The sequence below is a fragment of the Arachis ipaensis genome, chromosome B10 (genome assembly GCF_059453495.1).
Source record: "Arachis ipaensis isolate K30076 ecotype BB chromosome B10, ASM5945349v1, whole genome shotgun sequence".
Lineage (NCBI taxonomy): Eukaryota > Viridiplantae > Streptophyta > Magnoliopsida > Fabales > Fabaceae > Arachis > Arachis ipaensis.
The window spans coordinates 137,235,469-137,249,027 of NC_142435.1; the positions used below are offsets into that span (position 1 = coordinate 137,235,469).

The 13,559-nt window shown below is 32.6% G+C and overlaps 1 long non-coding RNA gene across 1 annotated transcript; it reads right to left on the bottom strand.

Annotated features, from left to right (window-relative positions):
• Positions 1 to 8,738: 8,738 nt before the first annotated feature.
• LOC107621765 (uncharacterized) lies at positions 8,739 to 11,229 on the bottom strand. Its single transcript, XR_001615933.3, has 2 exons — positions 10,484 to 11,229; positions 8,739 to 8,878 (listed from the first exon to the last, which is right to left on the bottom strand). It is a non-coding gene; the product is annotated as an uncharacterized LOC107621765 (long non-coding RNA).
• Between the last annotated feature and the right edge of the window lie 2,330 nt (positions 11,230 to 13,559).

A 13,559-nucleotide genomic window follows, 5' to 3' on the forward strand; every position in this document is an offset into this window, starting at 1 on the left:
CCCTGCAGCCAAACACTCGCAAGTGACTATAGGAGACATCTTTTCCTCTCCAAACTTTCTCTGGAACATCACCATTAAGTGGAACTGAAGGAGAAAGGTTGATCAGATCTACTGCAGTTCTCATCGCTTCACCCCAAAAGGATTTAGGCAACTTTGCATGAGAGAGCATACACCTGACTCTATCATTGATAGTGCAATTCATTCTCTCTACAACTTCATTATGTTGATGAGTCTTAGGAACCGTCTTCTCAAGCTTGATCCCATGTCCTTTACAATACTCTTCAAATGGACCCCTGTATTCACCACCATTATCTGCTCGAACACATTTCAATTTCCTTCCTGTTTCTCTTTCAACACTTGCATGAAAGTGTTTGAAGATTCTGAGCACCTAGTCTTTAGATTTCAAAATAAAAGCCCACACTTTTCGAGAATAATCATCAATAAAAGTAACAAAATGTGATGCACCAAGTAGTGCCTTAGCATCCATAGTGCAAACATCAGTGTGAACTAAATCTAGAACATGTGATCTCCTATGAGGTCTAGAATTATGAAATGATACTCTAGCATGCTTTCCAACAAAACAATGAGTGCAAGTATTTAAAGTTGTACCTTTCACTGGAAGTGAGTGCTTCTTGGCCAAGACGCTTAGTCCTTTCTCGCTCAAGTGACCAAGACGTATATGCCACAAATCAGAAGAGGAATCATCAGCTACATTCACATCTTCTTTGCACAACTTTGCTTGCAACCGGTAGAGAGTAGTGAGACTATTGTCTTCTCTAGCAACAATGAGAGCTCCTTTGGTAATCTTGCATTTTTCACTACCAAAGGAAGTGCAATACCCTTCTTGATCCAATGCCTTCATTGAAATAAGATTGAACCGCATATCTGGCGCATGCCTAACATTCTTCAACTGCAACTTGCATCCCATGTTGGTTTCAAGCCACAAATCACCCATACCAATGATATCACACACTCCTTTATCTCCCAATTTGATCTTGCCAAAATTTCCAGCAGTATAAGAAGTGAAAAACTCACGTTTCAGAGTGACATGACATGAGGCACCAGAGTCCATAATCTAAGTGAAATCATCACAGACAAGATTCACATAATTTTCATCATATGTGATAAGAACATCTTCATAAACAATAGCAGCAGTTTCTTTATTACTATCTTTACCTTTGTCTTCGCTTCTTCTCCTTGATTGTTCTCTTTTCAAGAACCTACAATACCTCTTGATATGCCCCGGCTTGCCACAATGGTGACAAATAAACTCCTTTCTTGGCTTGTACTTTCCTCTTGACTTGCTTCGACTCTCTGACCTGTCAGAACTGTGAGGTTTTCTACTTTGACTTCTCCCCCGTGACTCTGAAACAAGTGCTTCTGACTGCGAGTAAGCATTAGTCAAACCTCGCTCTCTTCTTCTGGCTTCTTCATTCAACATGCTCTCTTTAACCATTGCTAACGTCAACTTCTCATTTGGAGCTGAGTTAGTCAGTGTCACAACCAGAACTTCCCAACTATCAGGCAAAGAGCTCAACAACAACAAGGCTTGCAACTTATCATTCAAAGTGATTTCATTATTTGTCAGTTGGTTCACTATCTCTTGAAAAATGCTCAAGTGCTCCAGCATTGATTTACCTTCAACATACTTCATATTGACAAGCTTTCTAATCAAGAATGCTTTGTTTTGCACATTCTTCCTCTCATATAACTCCTTCAATTTGTTCCACATCTTCTCAACATTCGTTTCGGTGTCAACATGTGGATACACGCTAAGATCAAGCCATTGCCTAATCAAAGCAACTGCCTTCCGATTCAGCTTCTTCCATTCAGCATATCGGATTTAGTACCTTTGGATTTATCTCCCTCCATAGGATCATACAAGTCCTTGCTATACAACATATCTTCCATGAGGGTCTTCCAAATTGAATAATTTTGAGAATTCAATTTGACCATATTCGGTCCATGAGTATTTTTTTTTCCATTTAATCAGCACAGAGATAAACAACCAAAGCTCTGGATACCAATTTTTGGCCCAACAGAAGATAATACACTTAAAAAATTAGCATATCTAATTTAAAATTTGAAAATATGAAAATACTAGTTTTAGTGAATTTCTAACCGACAATAAACAACCTTTTAAGATATAGTCATAATTAATTCTATATTTACTTGATTTGAATGATCTTTAGTTACATGAAAAATATAAGAAAACTAGCTTTATTCTTTAAGTTCAGTGCAAAATCAAATTCAAATTAAATTAAGTAGATAAATCTATTACAAGTTCATACTAACAGTATTTCGTGAATATCTCAAGCTGTAGTTATCCGATTGACTTTGTTTAAAGTTCGTTTTAAAGCTAACTCAATTTTCTATAAATTTGCGTCTAATGGCTCTTTCAAAATTCCAAACATAGAAAACTTTATAAAGCTTGCAAAATAACAATTCAGATTAGAGATTTCACCTAAATGCGAGTTAGATTTTCCTAACACAATCTGTACATATCGAAGAGCTATTTGTAGGGATGCCAATTTTTCTCGGCGGGCCGGGTATCTGCGAGAATTTACTCGTCGAGAAGCAGGTTTTAGGGAGCATTTTTCCCCGTGGAGGCGGGTACGGGTACCCGTATAATAAACGGGGCAAGGGCGGGGGAGAGAGGTACCCGTCCCATGGGTATCTGTAAATTTAAAATTACAAAAATATCCTTATATATATATATATATATATATATATATATATATATATATATATGACCTACCCCTAACTCCAAATCACAATCTCTGTGCATCTCTTCTCACTTCCCTCATTATCACACGAGCACGAGCCTCTCTCTCACTCAATCTCTCCAGCACCTCACCACCTCCTCCTTTAGTCCTTCTTCCAATCTTCTTTCTCACTGTGTCACCGGCTTCCTTCCTTTGAGTCCCTCACGTCGTCATTCCTGACCTTCCTCCGTCGCAGCCACAGTTCACTTTCTTCCTCTCACTGGTCACTCATTACTTGTTGCTCATAGCTTCGCGCCGCCTCAGATCTGCGCGTCGACGGCAACTCTACTTCAGCAACGCCTTTGCTCTATGAGGGCTCTGTATCGCCTCTGTTCAGCGAAGTTGACGACGACTCTGTTCCGTAGCCGGCCACCTTACAATAAGTTGGATATTTCTGACTTTCTATTAAGTGAGAATATATATGTTTTGATTTTTATTTGATAAAATTACTATGAAATTAAGATTAAATTTTGAATTCTGTTAATGTGAAATTGGGTTTAAGTTTAGGGTTTGAATTCTGTTAATTGATAAATTTTGGTGTAGAGTTAGATTTTGTTACTGTGAAACTAAATTTAGGGTTTGGATTCTTACTGTAAAATTGGAACATTAGATTATAATACTGAGTTTATTTGCATGTCATTGTTAATTGGATTTTTATTCCTTTTTATTTTTTTTCTCATTCGTTTCCTCCAAACCCGTGGATATCCGAATATCCGGCGGGTACAGGGTCCCTGTTACTCGTCACGGGGACGGGACGGGAACGGGGAGGGTGTTTGGAGGCAGGGGTTGGGGGCATGTCCCTACCCCCATGAGACCCGTTATCATCCCTAGCTATTTGAGTCCTTTCTTTCTCATTCTATTCCCTGTTTTTTATATAAAACGTTCTAGGTAACCTATCTTCTCTATCTTCTATTATCTCTATAAATTATCATTTATATACTTTCTCCACTTCATTATAAGAAAAACCATTATTTTTTCTCACTTCTTTATTCTCACTCTAAACCCTTCACCAAACTATTCACAAATTTCACTCATATATTGTTCAAGAAGATATCCTCTCTGAACTATGAAAACTTTGGAATATGGAGATTTCATTTCTATCTAGTCAAGGATTTATAACCTACATCAAAACATACGCAAAGTCTAGCCATGGAATAAGTCTCTCTTTGCTAACAAATCATATCTATTTGTATTGGAATATATATAGAATTTCTACAAACTTCACTGGAGGTAAGAGTTTTATACTACTTTTTTATATGTCATATCTTAAATATTTTTTAATATAGATGTTAGCATTGCATGTCATAATATAATGTCTCTCTATTTCATACACATTATGCATTATAATAACCATCTTATATGCATTAAAGAACTGAGAGAATGATCCTTCGATAAGGGAAGGTGACCCCCCAAAGACAAGATAATCGAAATTATCCTTCGGTAAGGGAAGGTGATTGACAAACTATTGGGATAAGAACCTTTGGTAAGGGAAGGAGACTTCCATCAATTTTATATAATAATATCTAGGGTGTAAATTACCGAACCGGACCGAAAAATACTGCAAAATCAAACCGAAAATTACATCAACCAAATGAAAAACCAAAAAAACCGATTTTTTTTGTTTTTTTCGAATTAAACCAATCGGTTTGATTCGGTTTTCGGTTGGCTTGGTAGAAACCGAACCGAACCGAACCGAACCGAGGCAGATGTTCTCTAGTGGTTGTTTTTAATGGTTTACCCTTAGTTTAACCTAGGTATAAAACCCTAAATCTGAAACCCCTTCACTCTCTTTCCCTTTCACTCGCGCAGCCTCACTCACACAAACACCCACTTTCCCTTCCATCTTCCATTCTTCCTCCTCTATGCGGCCATGACTGAGAGAATGAGAGCTTGAGAGAGCCAGAGAGCCAGAGAGCGTCATTCACCATCAAGGAAGCCCTCCACCGTCGCTCGAAGCCGTCGCAAGTCATCCATTCATCTCCGTCGCAGACTCGCAGGCGTAGCAAAGAGCAGCGCCGTCGTGTAGCCAGAAGCCCAGAAGCATCATCCAGTTCACGCCCTCCACCGTCGCTCGAAGCCGCCGTCCAGTCATAAGCCGTGGCAACAAACCCTAAGCGGAGCAACACTCCAATAACCGAGCAACACTCTGGTTGCCGAGCAGCACTCCAGTCGCTGAACCCTCTCCTGCAAAAAGCAACTGAACAAATATCTTCTTCGGAGGTTAGAATTTGTCCTTAGTTATAATTTTTTTTACAGTAATTATATATTATCAATAAACTCACCAATGAAACATAGAGAATAATCTTTTCTGATAAATTTTCATGTCCTAACCTGGGGATGTTAAAATATATTATCGCCTTAAAAAAATCTCTAATTCCGATTGGTGAAAACAAGCTTAATTAAGACCCACATTTCCATCCGCTTGTTATTTGCTGAATTGAATAATTGTTTTGTGTATAAAGATCGTAGTTTGCAATATTTTTTCAACAGAATATATAACTTTAGTTGGATTTTTAGTGATATTTGTACTTGATTTAACCTTAATTATGTTGCCCTTTCATTTTGTACCTCTAATAATAATATAGCTTTTGTGTCCAATCACATTATAATGGAACTAGTTAATTGTTTGATTATTATTATTATTATTATTATTTATACTCAGAACACATGATCATGGTTTAAGATGTCCCACCAATCTTCAATTTGAAAAAAGTATCCAATTTCAATCAAAAGATCAGTTTTCCATAAGTCCTTTATTGTTTGGTATATATAATCATGTAAGTATAGCTGTTTGAATCCAGAATATACATTTAAAGGTCTTGGCTTGCTACTTGCTAATCTTGTTGGATGAGTTTTGAATATTATGTTATTAATTTTGGTGTCTTTTTGCTCTTGTTTTGAATGTAAATATACTGAAAAAAGTTACAACTCACATTGGATTTAAAGGTCATCATCATCATTATTGAGAAATTTTCAATTTATATATAGAATATACATGTCCCTCATTTCATTAATTGTTGTCTCTCATTGTTTATGGTCATTTAAATTCTATTGACTGGCTTTAAAAATGAATTAATTATGGTTCTGTTTATGAGCTGCTTATGAGCTGTTTTGGTTCTGCTTATGAGCTGTTAATCAAATGAATTCTGCTTTGGTTCTTCTTATCATTTTCTTGCTTACTCTCTCTATGCATATATTGATAGATTGATAGATAGATAAATATATTGTAGATGAATAATGAATTGTAATTAACTAATAACTATGAACTTGAGGGAGTTGGATACCTTTTTCTGTCTAAGTATCTTCGTAATTTAATTTTTGGTGTTCTTTTTTCTCTAAGTTATGGATTTGGGATATTTTGGTTAGTCACAAATTTATCTTTTATGCTTCAACCACTGCATTATAATTAATAATTCTCTACTCTGCACATAATTCTCTCTCACACACACACTTGAATTAGGTATGCAAAAAAGAAATTTGTAGTTCCTTTTATGGTTTATGTTTATAATTTATAATCTATATTATGTTTATGTTTATAATCTATATTGATTTTTTTATTTTATTTTTGTAGAAATTGCACCAACTGAAAAAGATGATGATGAGTCTGGTGTGGATTCAGATTAAGCATGATGGCTGTTTGGTTTTATTTGTTTTAAAGTGATTGTTTCGATTTAAAGTGTGTTTATTTTTGTTGTTTTGCTAGACATTTTTAATTGTCTTTGTTTTATGTTTAATTAAGTTGAATTTGTATTGAATTTGAATGTGATATATTCTTGTTATTCTAGTTTATTGATGGTTTTAAACTTCATTTTATGGTAATTTAAATTCTGATTATTAGGTGTAAAAAAATCAAAAAAACCGACCGAACCAAACCATTGTTGGTTCGGTTCGGTTCGGTTCGGTTGGTTTTTGGTCCAAAACCGAACCAAACCGAACCGATTACACCCCTAATAATATCTCTTTGTTGCATACACATTAAGCATTATAATAACCATCTTATGTGCATTAAAGAACTAACGAAATGATCCTTCGGTAAGGGAAGGTGACCCCCAAAGACAAGATATCAACATGATCCTTCAATAAGAGAATGTGATCGATCGAGATGATTCTTCGATAAGGGAAGGTGATTACCAAAATTTTTGGGATAAGAACCTTCGGTAAGAAAAGAGAACTCTTATTTTTTTATATTGGTTTGAGCTCAATACATTCCAAAGTTAAAGTTAAAAGAATGCTTAAGAAAAGTTAAAATCTGTTTCATGCATTGCATAAGAGTTTTTTGGTCATTAAGGGATTGTTTTGTTTTTCATGTAAAGAGAAGTTAGGAGAATATCAAGAGAAGCCAAGTGAAGGTTCATGTGTTTACACTATGTATGATTTAATGTTTTAGGCATTCAGTCACGAGTCACATGTGTACATAAGTAAATGAGAAGCATCTAAAAGTTACACCACTCTGACTAATAAAGACTGTTGAAAATAATAATTGAACAACATTGCATCATCATTGTTTTTATTTTAAAACTCGGAGTGGTTGGGGATGGATACGATAACACCATATAGATAAACTATTGAAAAATTTTTGTTTTTCACCCGTCTCTCTGTACCATCTTCAAGAACGACGCAATACGAAGTAATACACTGCTCGATTGAACTGAAAAGACCAGTGCACTATTATGAGTAAGATATCAAGAACGTATATACGAAACGTTAAGCGCCGACTCAAATCATATTAAGGAGGGAGAATAGACGATTGTTTTAATCATAGTTATACAAATTGAGAGAATTAAAATTTTATGTGTGTTGTTTCATCTTTATTGAGTGACTACAATTGTGGTTATGATATTTCTTTTTTTATAATTATTTAATATGAGTAAAGTTTGTCATTATTTTTACCTTTATAGTTTAGTAAGCCAATTTTCATGTTAATATCTCTAAATCCATTTATATTTTTTAAGTAGTAACAATTCTAATAAAAACTAGCTATCCACTATTTTTTATATATATAAGTTATATTATATAAAGATTTTATTTTTTCAAAAATATCATAAAATTTTAATATCAACGTCCAATATAATTTAAATAAGACTTAAATCTAGTTTAAAAAAATTAGGATATTACAAAAGATATGTCTGAAATCTATAAAAGAGACATGGAGGGAAAGGAGAAGATAAGTGAAAGAAAGTAGGAGAAGGTATATTTTTTTAGTATAAACTAATTTTTAGAATTTTAAAATTAATTTTTTTTAAAAAAAAAAATTGACTATTTAACTGCCTATAGAGTTAGTTCCTATACTTTCTTACTTTCAATTTAGCTGAATCATTTACCACCAAAAAAAAAAATCTTCATTGAACATATTATACTATTACCAAATTAAACATCATGCTTAGGATCAAGACATTTTACTTCTAAATTTTAATAGATGTCACAATCGCATATCAAACAACACAAATTCTCTTTCAATTATATGCTCTAACATATGATGTTAATTATTCAAAATGTACTCAAATTATTAAAAGTAAATGAAAGTAAATTATTAAATTTTAAATTATTTGAATTTTTTATGTTTAAATTTTAGAAGTTTTAGATTTTTTTTTTGTAATATACAATTAAAAATAAATGAAAGCGAATTATTAAAATTGAAGGCATCAATTCAGATATTTTTTATAACTCAGATGTTTAAATTTTAGAGATTTTAGATATTTTTTAGGAAAGTAAATGAAAACAAATAATTTTAATTTTATGATTTTAGATGTTCTTTTCAATAATTTTTAATATTTTTTGATAAGTTTTAGATGTTCTTTTCTATAATTTTAGATATTTTTTTTTGTTAAATTTTGAATGTTATTTTTCAAAACATAAAAAAAAATATCTAAAAACTAAGTAAAGGAAATATCTAAAACCAAGGTAGTGAACTCTTAGTTTTTACCTCGACTCGTTAAGCTAACTCAAAATCGTAATTCGTTGAATCGTAAGACGGAACGTAAATATGACTCGTAAATTATAAAAATTTAGAAAAATTTAATAGCAAAAACTAATTTTACAGAAAATAAAATAAATCTCAAATAAGCTAAATTTAGACGAATTTTCACTTGCATTAGCTTGAGTCAATGCCATTCCTGATAAAAAAAAAATGAAAACAGTAAATATTCAATGAATCAATTCAATATCATAGCAAAAATTCAACAATTTAACAAAAATTATAGAATTGTGTTCAATTTCAATTACAACCATCCAAGTTCTAAGAAGCGTTTAAACAAGGAACATAATCATCTTATGATTCAAGCACAGTACATGAAGATATGTTCAAAATTGCTAAGATTATAGCACATAGATGTTTATTGTATTAGAAGATTCAAGTCAGGAAAAGATAAAGCCCCATCTGATAGCTATGAGGTTAAGAACAGCATATTGAAATCCCTTGCATTCTAGTCAATTGAGTTACAAAACTTAGCTTATTGATTTATTGAGACAAAAAACTCACTTGGAACTTGACAGATCGTTTAATAATTTGCATGAAACATCAAACTTCCAACAAAAATGCAAGGACTCAACAATATCAAAGTAAAAAATAAAAAGTGGCATATATAAAACTAAGATGATGAGGATTATTATTTTCTCAATGTATTGTTATTAAGCACTTATTAGAGGAAACCACTCAACAAAACTATGATTTATGCCTGAATAAGACGGGAAGGAAGCTTAGAAAGAGAATTTGAAATTAGCAAAGTAGAATTGCAGACAAGAACACTAAACAAAACTCGGACTTAAAAACATGAGGAATGAATTTTATATAATAAATTAATAAAATTTTATTTTTATTATCATAGAATCAAGAGAGTCAATTTAGAAATCAATATCAGTTCTAGCATTTACTTTTTTCCAAAACCTCTAACGGCAAGGTTATATACCACATTGTCAATGAAATATGGGTTATCACTTATCATCACACAAAACTTTAACCCAATATACAAGCCTAAACATTTATAAGAAAGACCTCACTTTCCAGAGAACAAGACTATCCAACTATGTAGCAACATTCAAGAAGAAAGCATAGCAGCACCAGACCAGATCAGACCACTACTTTAACTTTTTCAAACTAGGAAAAATCAAATTCAAAATAGTAGAATTCAAGAGGTCTAAACAAGCATAACATAGGCAACCTATATTGATCCAAATCTCTACACATAAATACCCAACCTGAATTTAAGAGGTCTCTAATTATGTTATAACAATGAGATAATTTTATCATTCTAGTCTTCTGCAGCATAATCAATTTTCTCATCCTCAGGCACACCACGAAGGTAAAGAACATTGTTACATCTAGAAATAAAAATAATAAAACAAAACATACTTATTTCCATTCAAGAGGTTTAGTCAAACACAAATCAAACAGGCCACAGCAATTTTATTTTCATGACAAAGTCACAACTCATAAACCTATACTTGCTAACCTCCTTTCTATTAAAGGCAACACAGAAGGTTTGTAAGGTCAAATCACGAATTCATTTATGAGAGGTAATAACCAATGAAGCTATGCTGGTAATCCACAACAATATGATGATGGATGAAATTGGCATAATTAGTCTAATTAGTTAGATACATTGCTTGTACTTTTAACACAAATTAGGATGAAATTTTGCCATATATTGACATAGAACCACAGAAGTAGCGTTCAATTATATTACTAGAGTGAGGAAGTGATATGCTTCTTCTTAAATTACCTGATGAACTAGCAGCAAAGGGGAGGGAAAGAGCAGCGACCAGCGATCTAGATTCCAGAGCCAGAGTCAGAGCCACTGAGCCAGAGAGTCTCAATGTGTTGCAATCGCAAAATGACGCTCACGGCCTCACGCAGTCCAACCACCACCACCAGTCCGAGTCGATAACACCAGCGGCAAACCTCACGGAGTCACGGCGAGTCGGTGACTCTCCAAATTGGGGTTTTGGTCGCACGAAATTCACATTTCAGAGGGGAAGAGAGATAAAGTCAGAGATTGAGACTTGAGATAGGTGAAAATTTGAAATTTTGGCCATGGAGAATTGGAGATAAACTGTAAAAATAAGGGAGATTAAGAGATTAGAGACTGTTATTCTGCTAGGGCTCTTCTTCCATGGTCTTCTATTTAGATTGGGCCATTGGGTTGAGTTGGGCTGCAATCAGGGGTTCAGGGCCAAGAAAGAGAACTTCAACCTGAAACGCAACCACGCAGCAAAAGCTACGATTTCGGCGACTCTGCGATTCTCAACGGCGATTTCACACGGAGCAGCCTGGTTCTGGACGAGAAGCAGAAGCGCAACGGAAAGATGAAATAGAAGCGTATAATCGGACTTTTTTATATAAATAAATATTCAAAAAACATTAATTCCAAAAATACGCATTGCATCAATTTATTCCACAAATACGCAGGGCCAACTCAAGGCTGGCGCCTGCGAAATGGAGTTCCAAGTCAAGACAGGTGTGGTGCCCGCGAAATGGGTCTGGCAGCACCAGGTTCACCTCTGGAGCGGCGCCCACGAAATGATAGCGTAGCCATTTAGTGGCTGACGTCAGCGAAATGAGGATACAAGGGGCGGTCACATGACACTTTACATTATTTTCAATCCCATGAGTTTTTTTGTTATGTTTTTACTAGTGTTTCTTTTTTATTCTCCTAATGAAAGTTTTGTAAGATCATGGGATAATATTCCAAAATCTGATATTAATATGATTGAATTGGCTCTGAATTTGGAGTACTTGGAAGCTGAATTTATTTTGTATAGAACCGAGAGTTATTTTTTAACTATCAATCGGCCAACTAGATAAATAAAAATTAAAAATTTGCATTTTGGATTTTTATAATAGGGAAGGAAAGAGAAAATTAAAAAAAATCTAATTTTAATTTAGGTATATAAAATTAATTTGTTCTCAATCTTTTCTTATTAATATATCAGAAAAATTTAATTCATTATTTTGTATAGATTGTGATTATTGTGTCTTTATTATTGTGAGTATTGCAATCATTCTAAGAGAAAAACATATTTGAATTTATAAATCAAGAAATTTTGCAAAATAAAAAAAAAACTATCGTAAATATATGGTTAAAATTTGTTCATACAGTAAAGAGAAAAATATTCTTGACTCAATTATCAATTATTATAAAATACTACTTGAGAGTAATTAAAGTAGAAAAAATCTTAAGATAGAACTAGTATTTTTATTAAAATTTAGTCAATATTTAATTATAAAAAAATATATAATCTCATATTATTAAATATAATTTTATATTATTAAAAATATTAATGATAATTAATTGATAATTATAAATTACAAAATATGTTTGACGTCTTAGTTAATATGAAAGTACTTAATTTAAGTTTGGTTGCAGGACCGTAAAGAGCACGGTGAGAGGATTTCCAAAGCCATTGCTAAAAATAAGCTCAGAAATATTTGAACAAATAATAAATAATGCCTTTGGTAAAAGGCTGAAGCCACCATTTGATCCCTATGCTAATGACTTAAACTATTTAATTGCATCTTATGTGATTCCTTATGTTGGTCTCAATGGCTATGTTGGTGCCAACCCACTTGAGGTGCTCCACTTCGTGCGCGCCAGGCTTGGAATGAGGCATTTCGCCGACGCCAACCACTAAATGGTTGCGCTACCATTTCGTGGGCGCCGCTCCAGAGGTGAACCTGGTGCTGTCAGGCCCATTTCGCGGGCACCACACCTGTCTTGACTTGGAACTCCATTTCGCAGGCGCCAACCTTGAGTTGGCCCTGCGTATTTGTGGAATAAATTGATGCGGCGCGTATTTTCGGAATTAATATTTTTTGAATATTTATTTATATAAAAAAGCCGTATAATTGTATGTTTCCACAAGTTTATGCGCGATTCTGACTACCTTGTCTAAAACTATTAAAAAGAATTATAAAAAAATCTAAAAAAAAAAGAAACATCTGAAACATGAAAAAAAAAACTCAAAATTTATCAAAAAAATACTTCTAAAATCTAGGAAAGAGACGCAAAAAAAAAAGAAGAAGAGAGGTGAAAGAAAGTGAAAGAGCATATATTTTTTAGTACAAAATTAATTTTTAAAAATTGACTATTTAACTGCATATAAAATTAATTCTTATACTTTTTCATTTTCAATTTAGCTGAATTATTTACGACAAAAAAAGAAAATCTTCATTAAACACATTATAATATTACCAAGTTAAACATCATATTTAAGACCAAGACATTTTACTTTTTAAGTTTTAATAGATACTGTAACCGCATATCAAACAGTACAAATTTTCTTTCAATTATATACTCTAACATATAATATTAATTATTCAAAATGCATCCGAATAATATAAAATAAATTAGATCAACAGGACTTTTATAAATATTTCAATAGTTAGAAGATTAAAAAATTTGTATTATTGTGATAATGTGATTAACCATTTTTTTTATACTATAAAATAAAATTGTGTTTTTTCATGTTATTTAAATAGTTTTATTTTATTTACCATTTAAATATAATTTTATGTTTCTTTATACATTTCAATCACCTATTAAGTATTAATTGCATCTTCTTTTTAATTGTTTAATATTATAACTATAAATTTTTAAAAATACAGATAGAAAATGAAAATAAAGTATATCATTGATTAAGGTATATTTTCAGTTATTATAATAGCAATTTATATTCTAAATTATTTTTGTTTTAATGCAAAATATTAAAAAGTATGAAACTCGTCACCTTTACTCTAAAATCTATAAAAAAAGATAAATCAATAAATCACAACACAAAATTCAATTGACTTATATTATA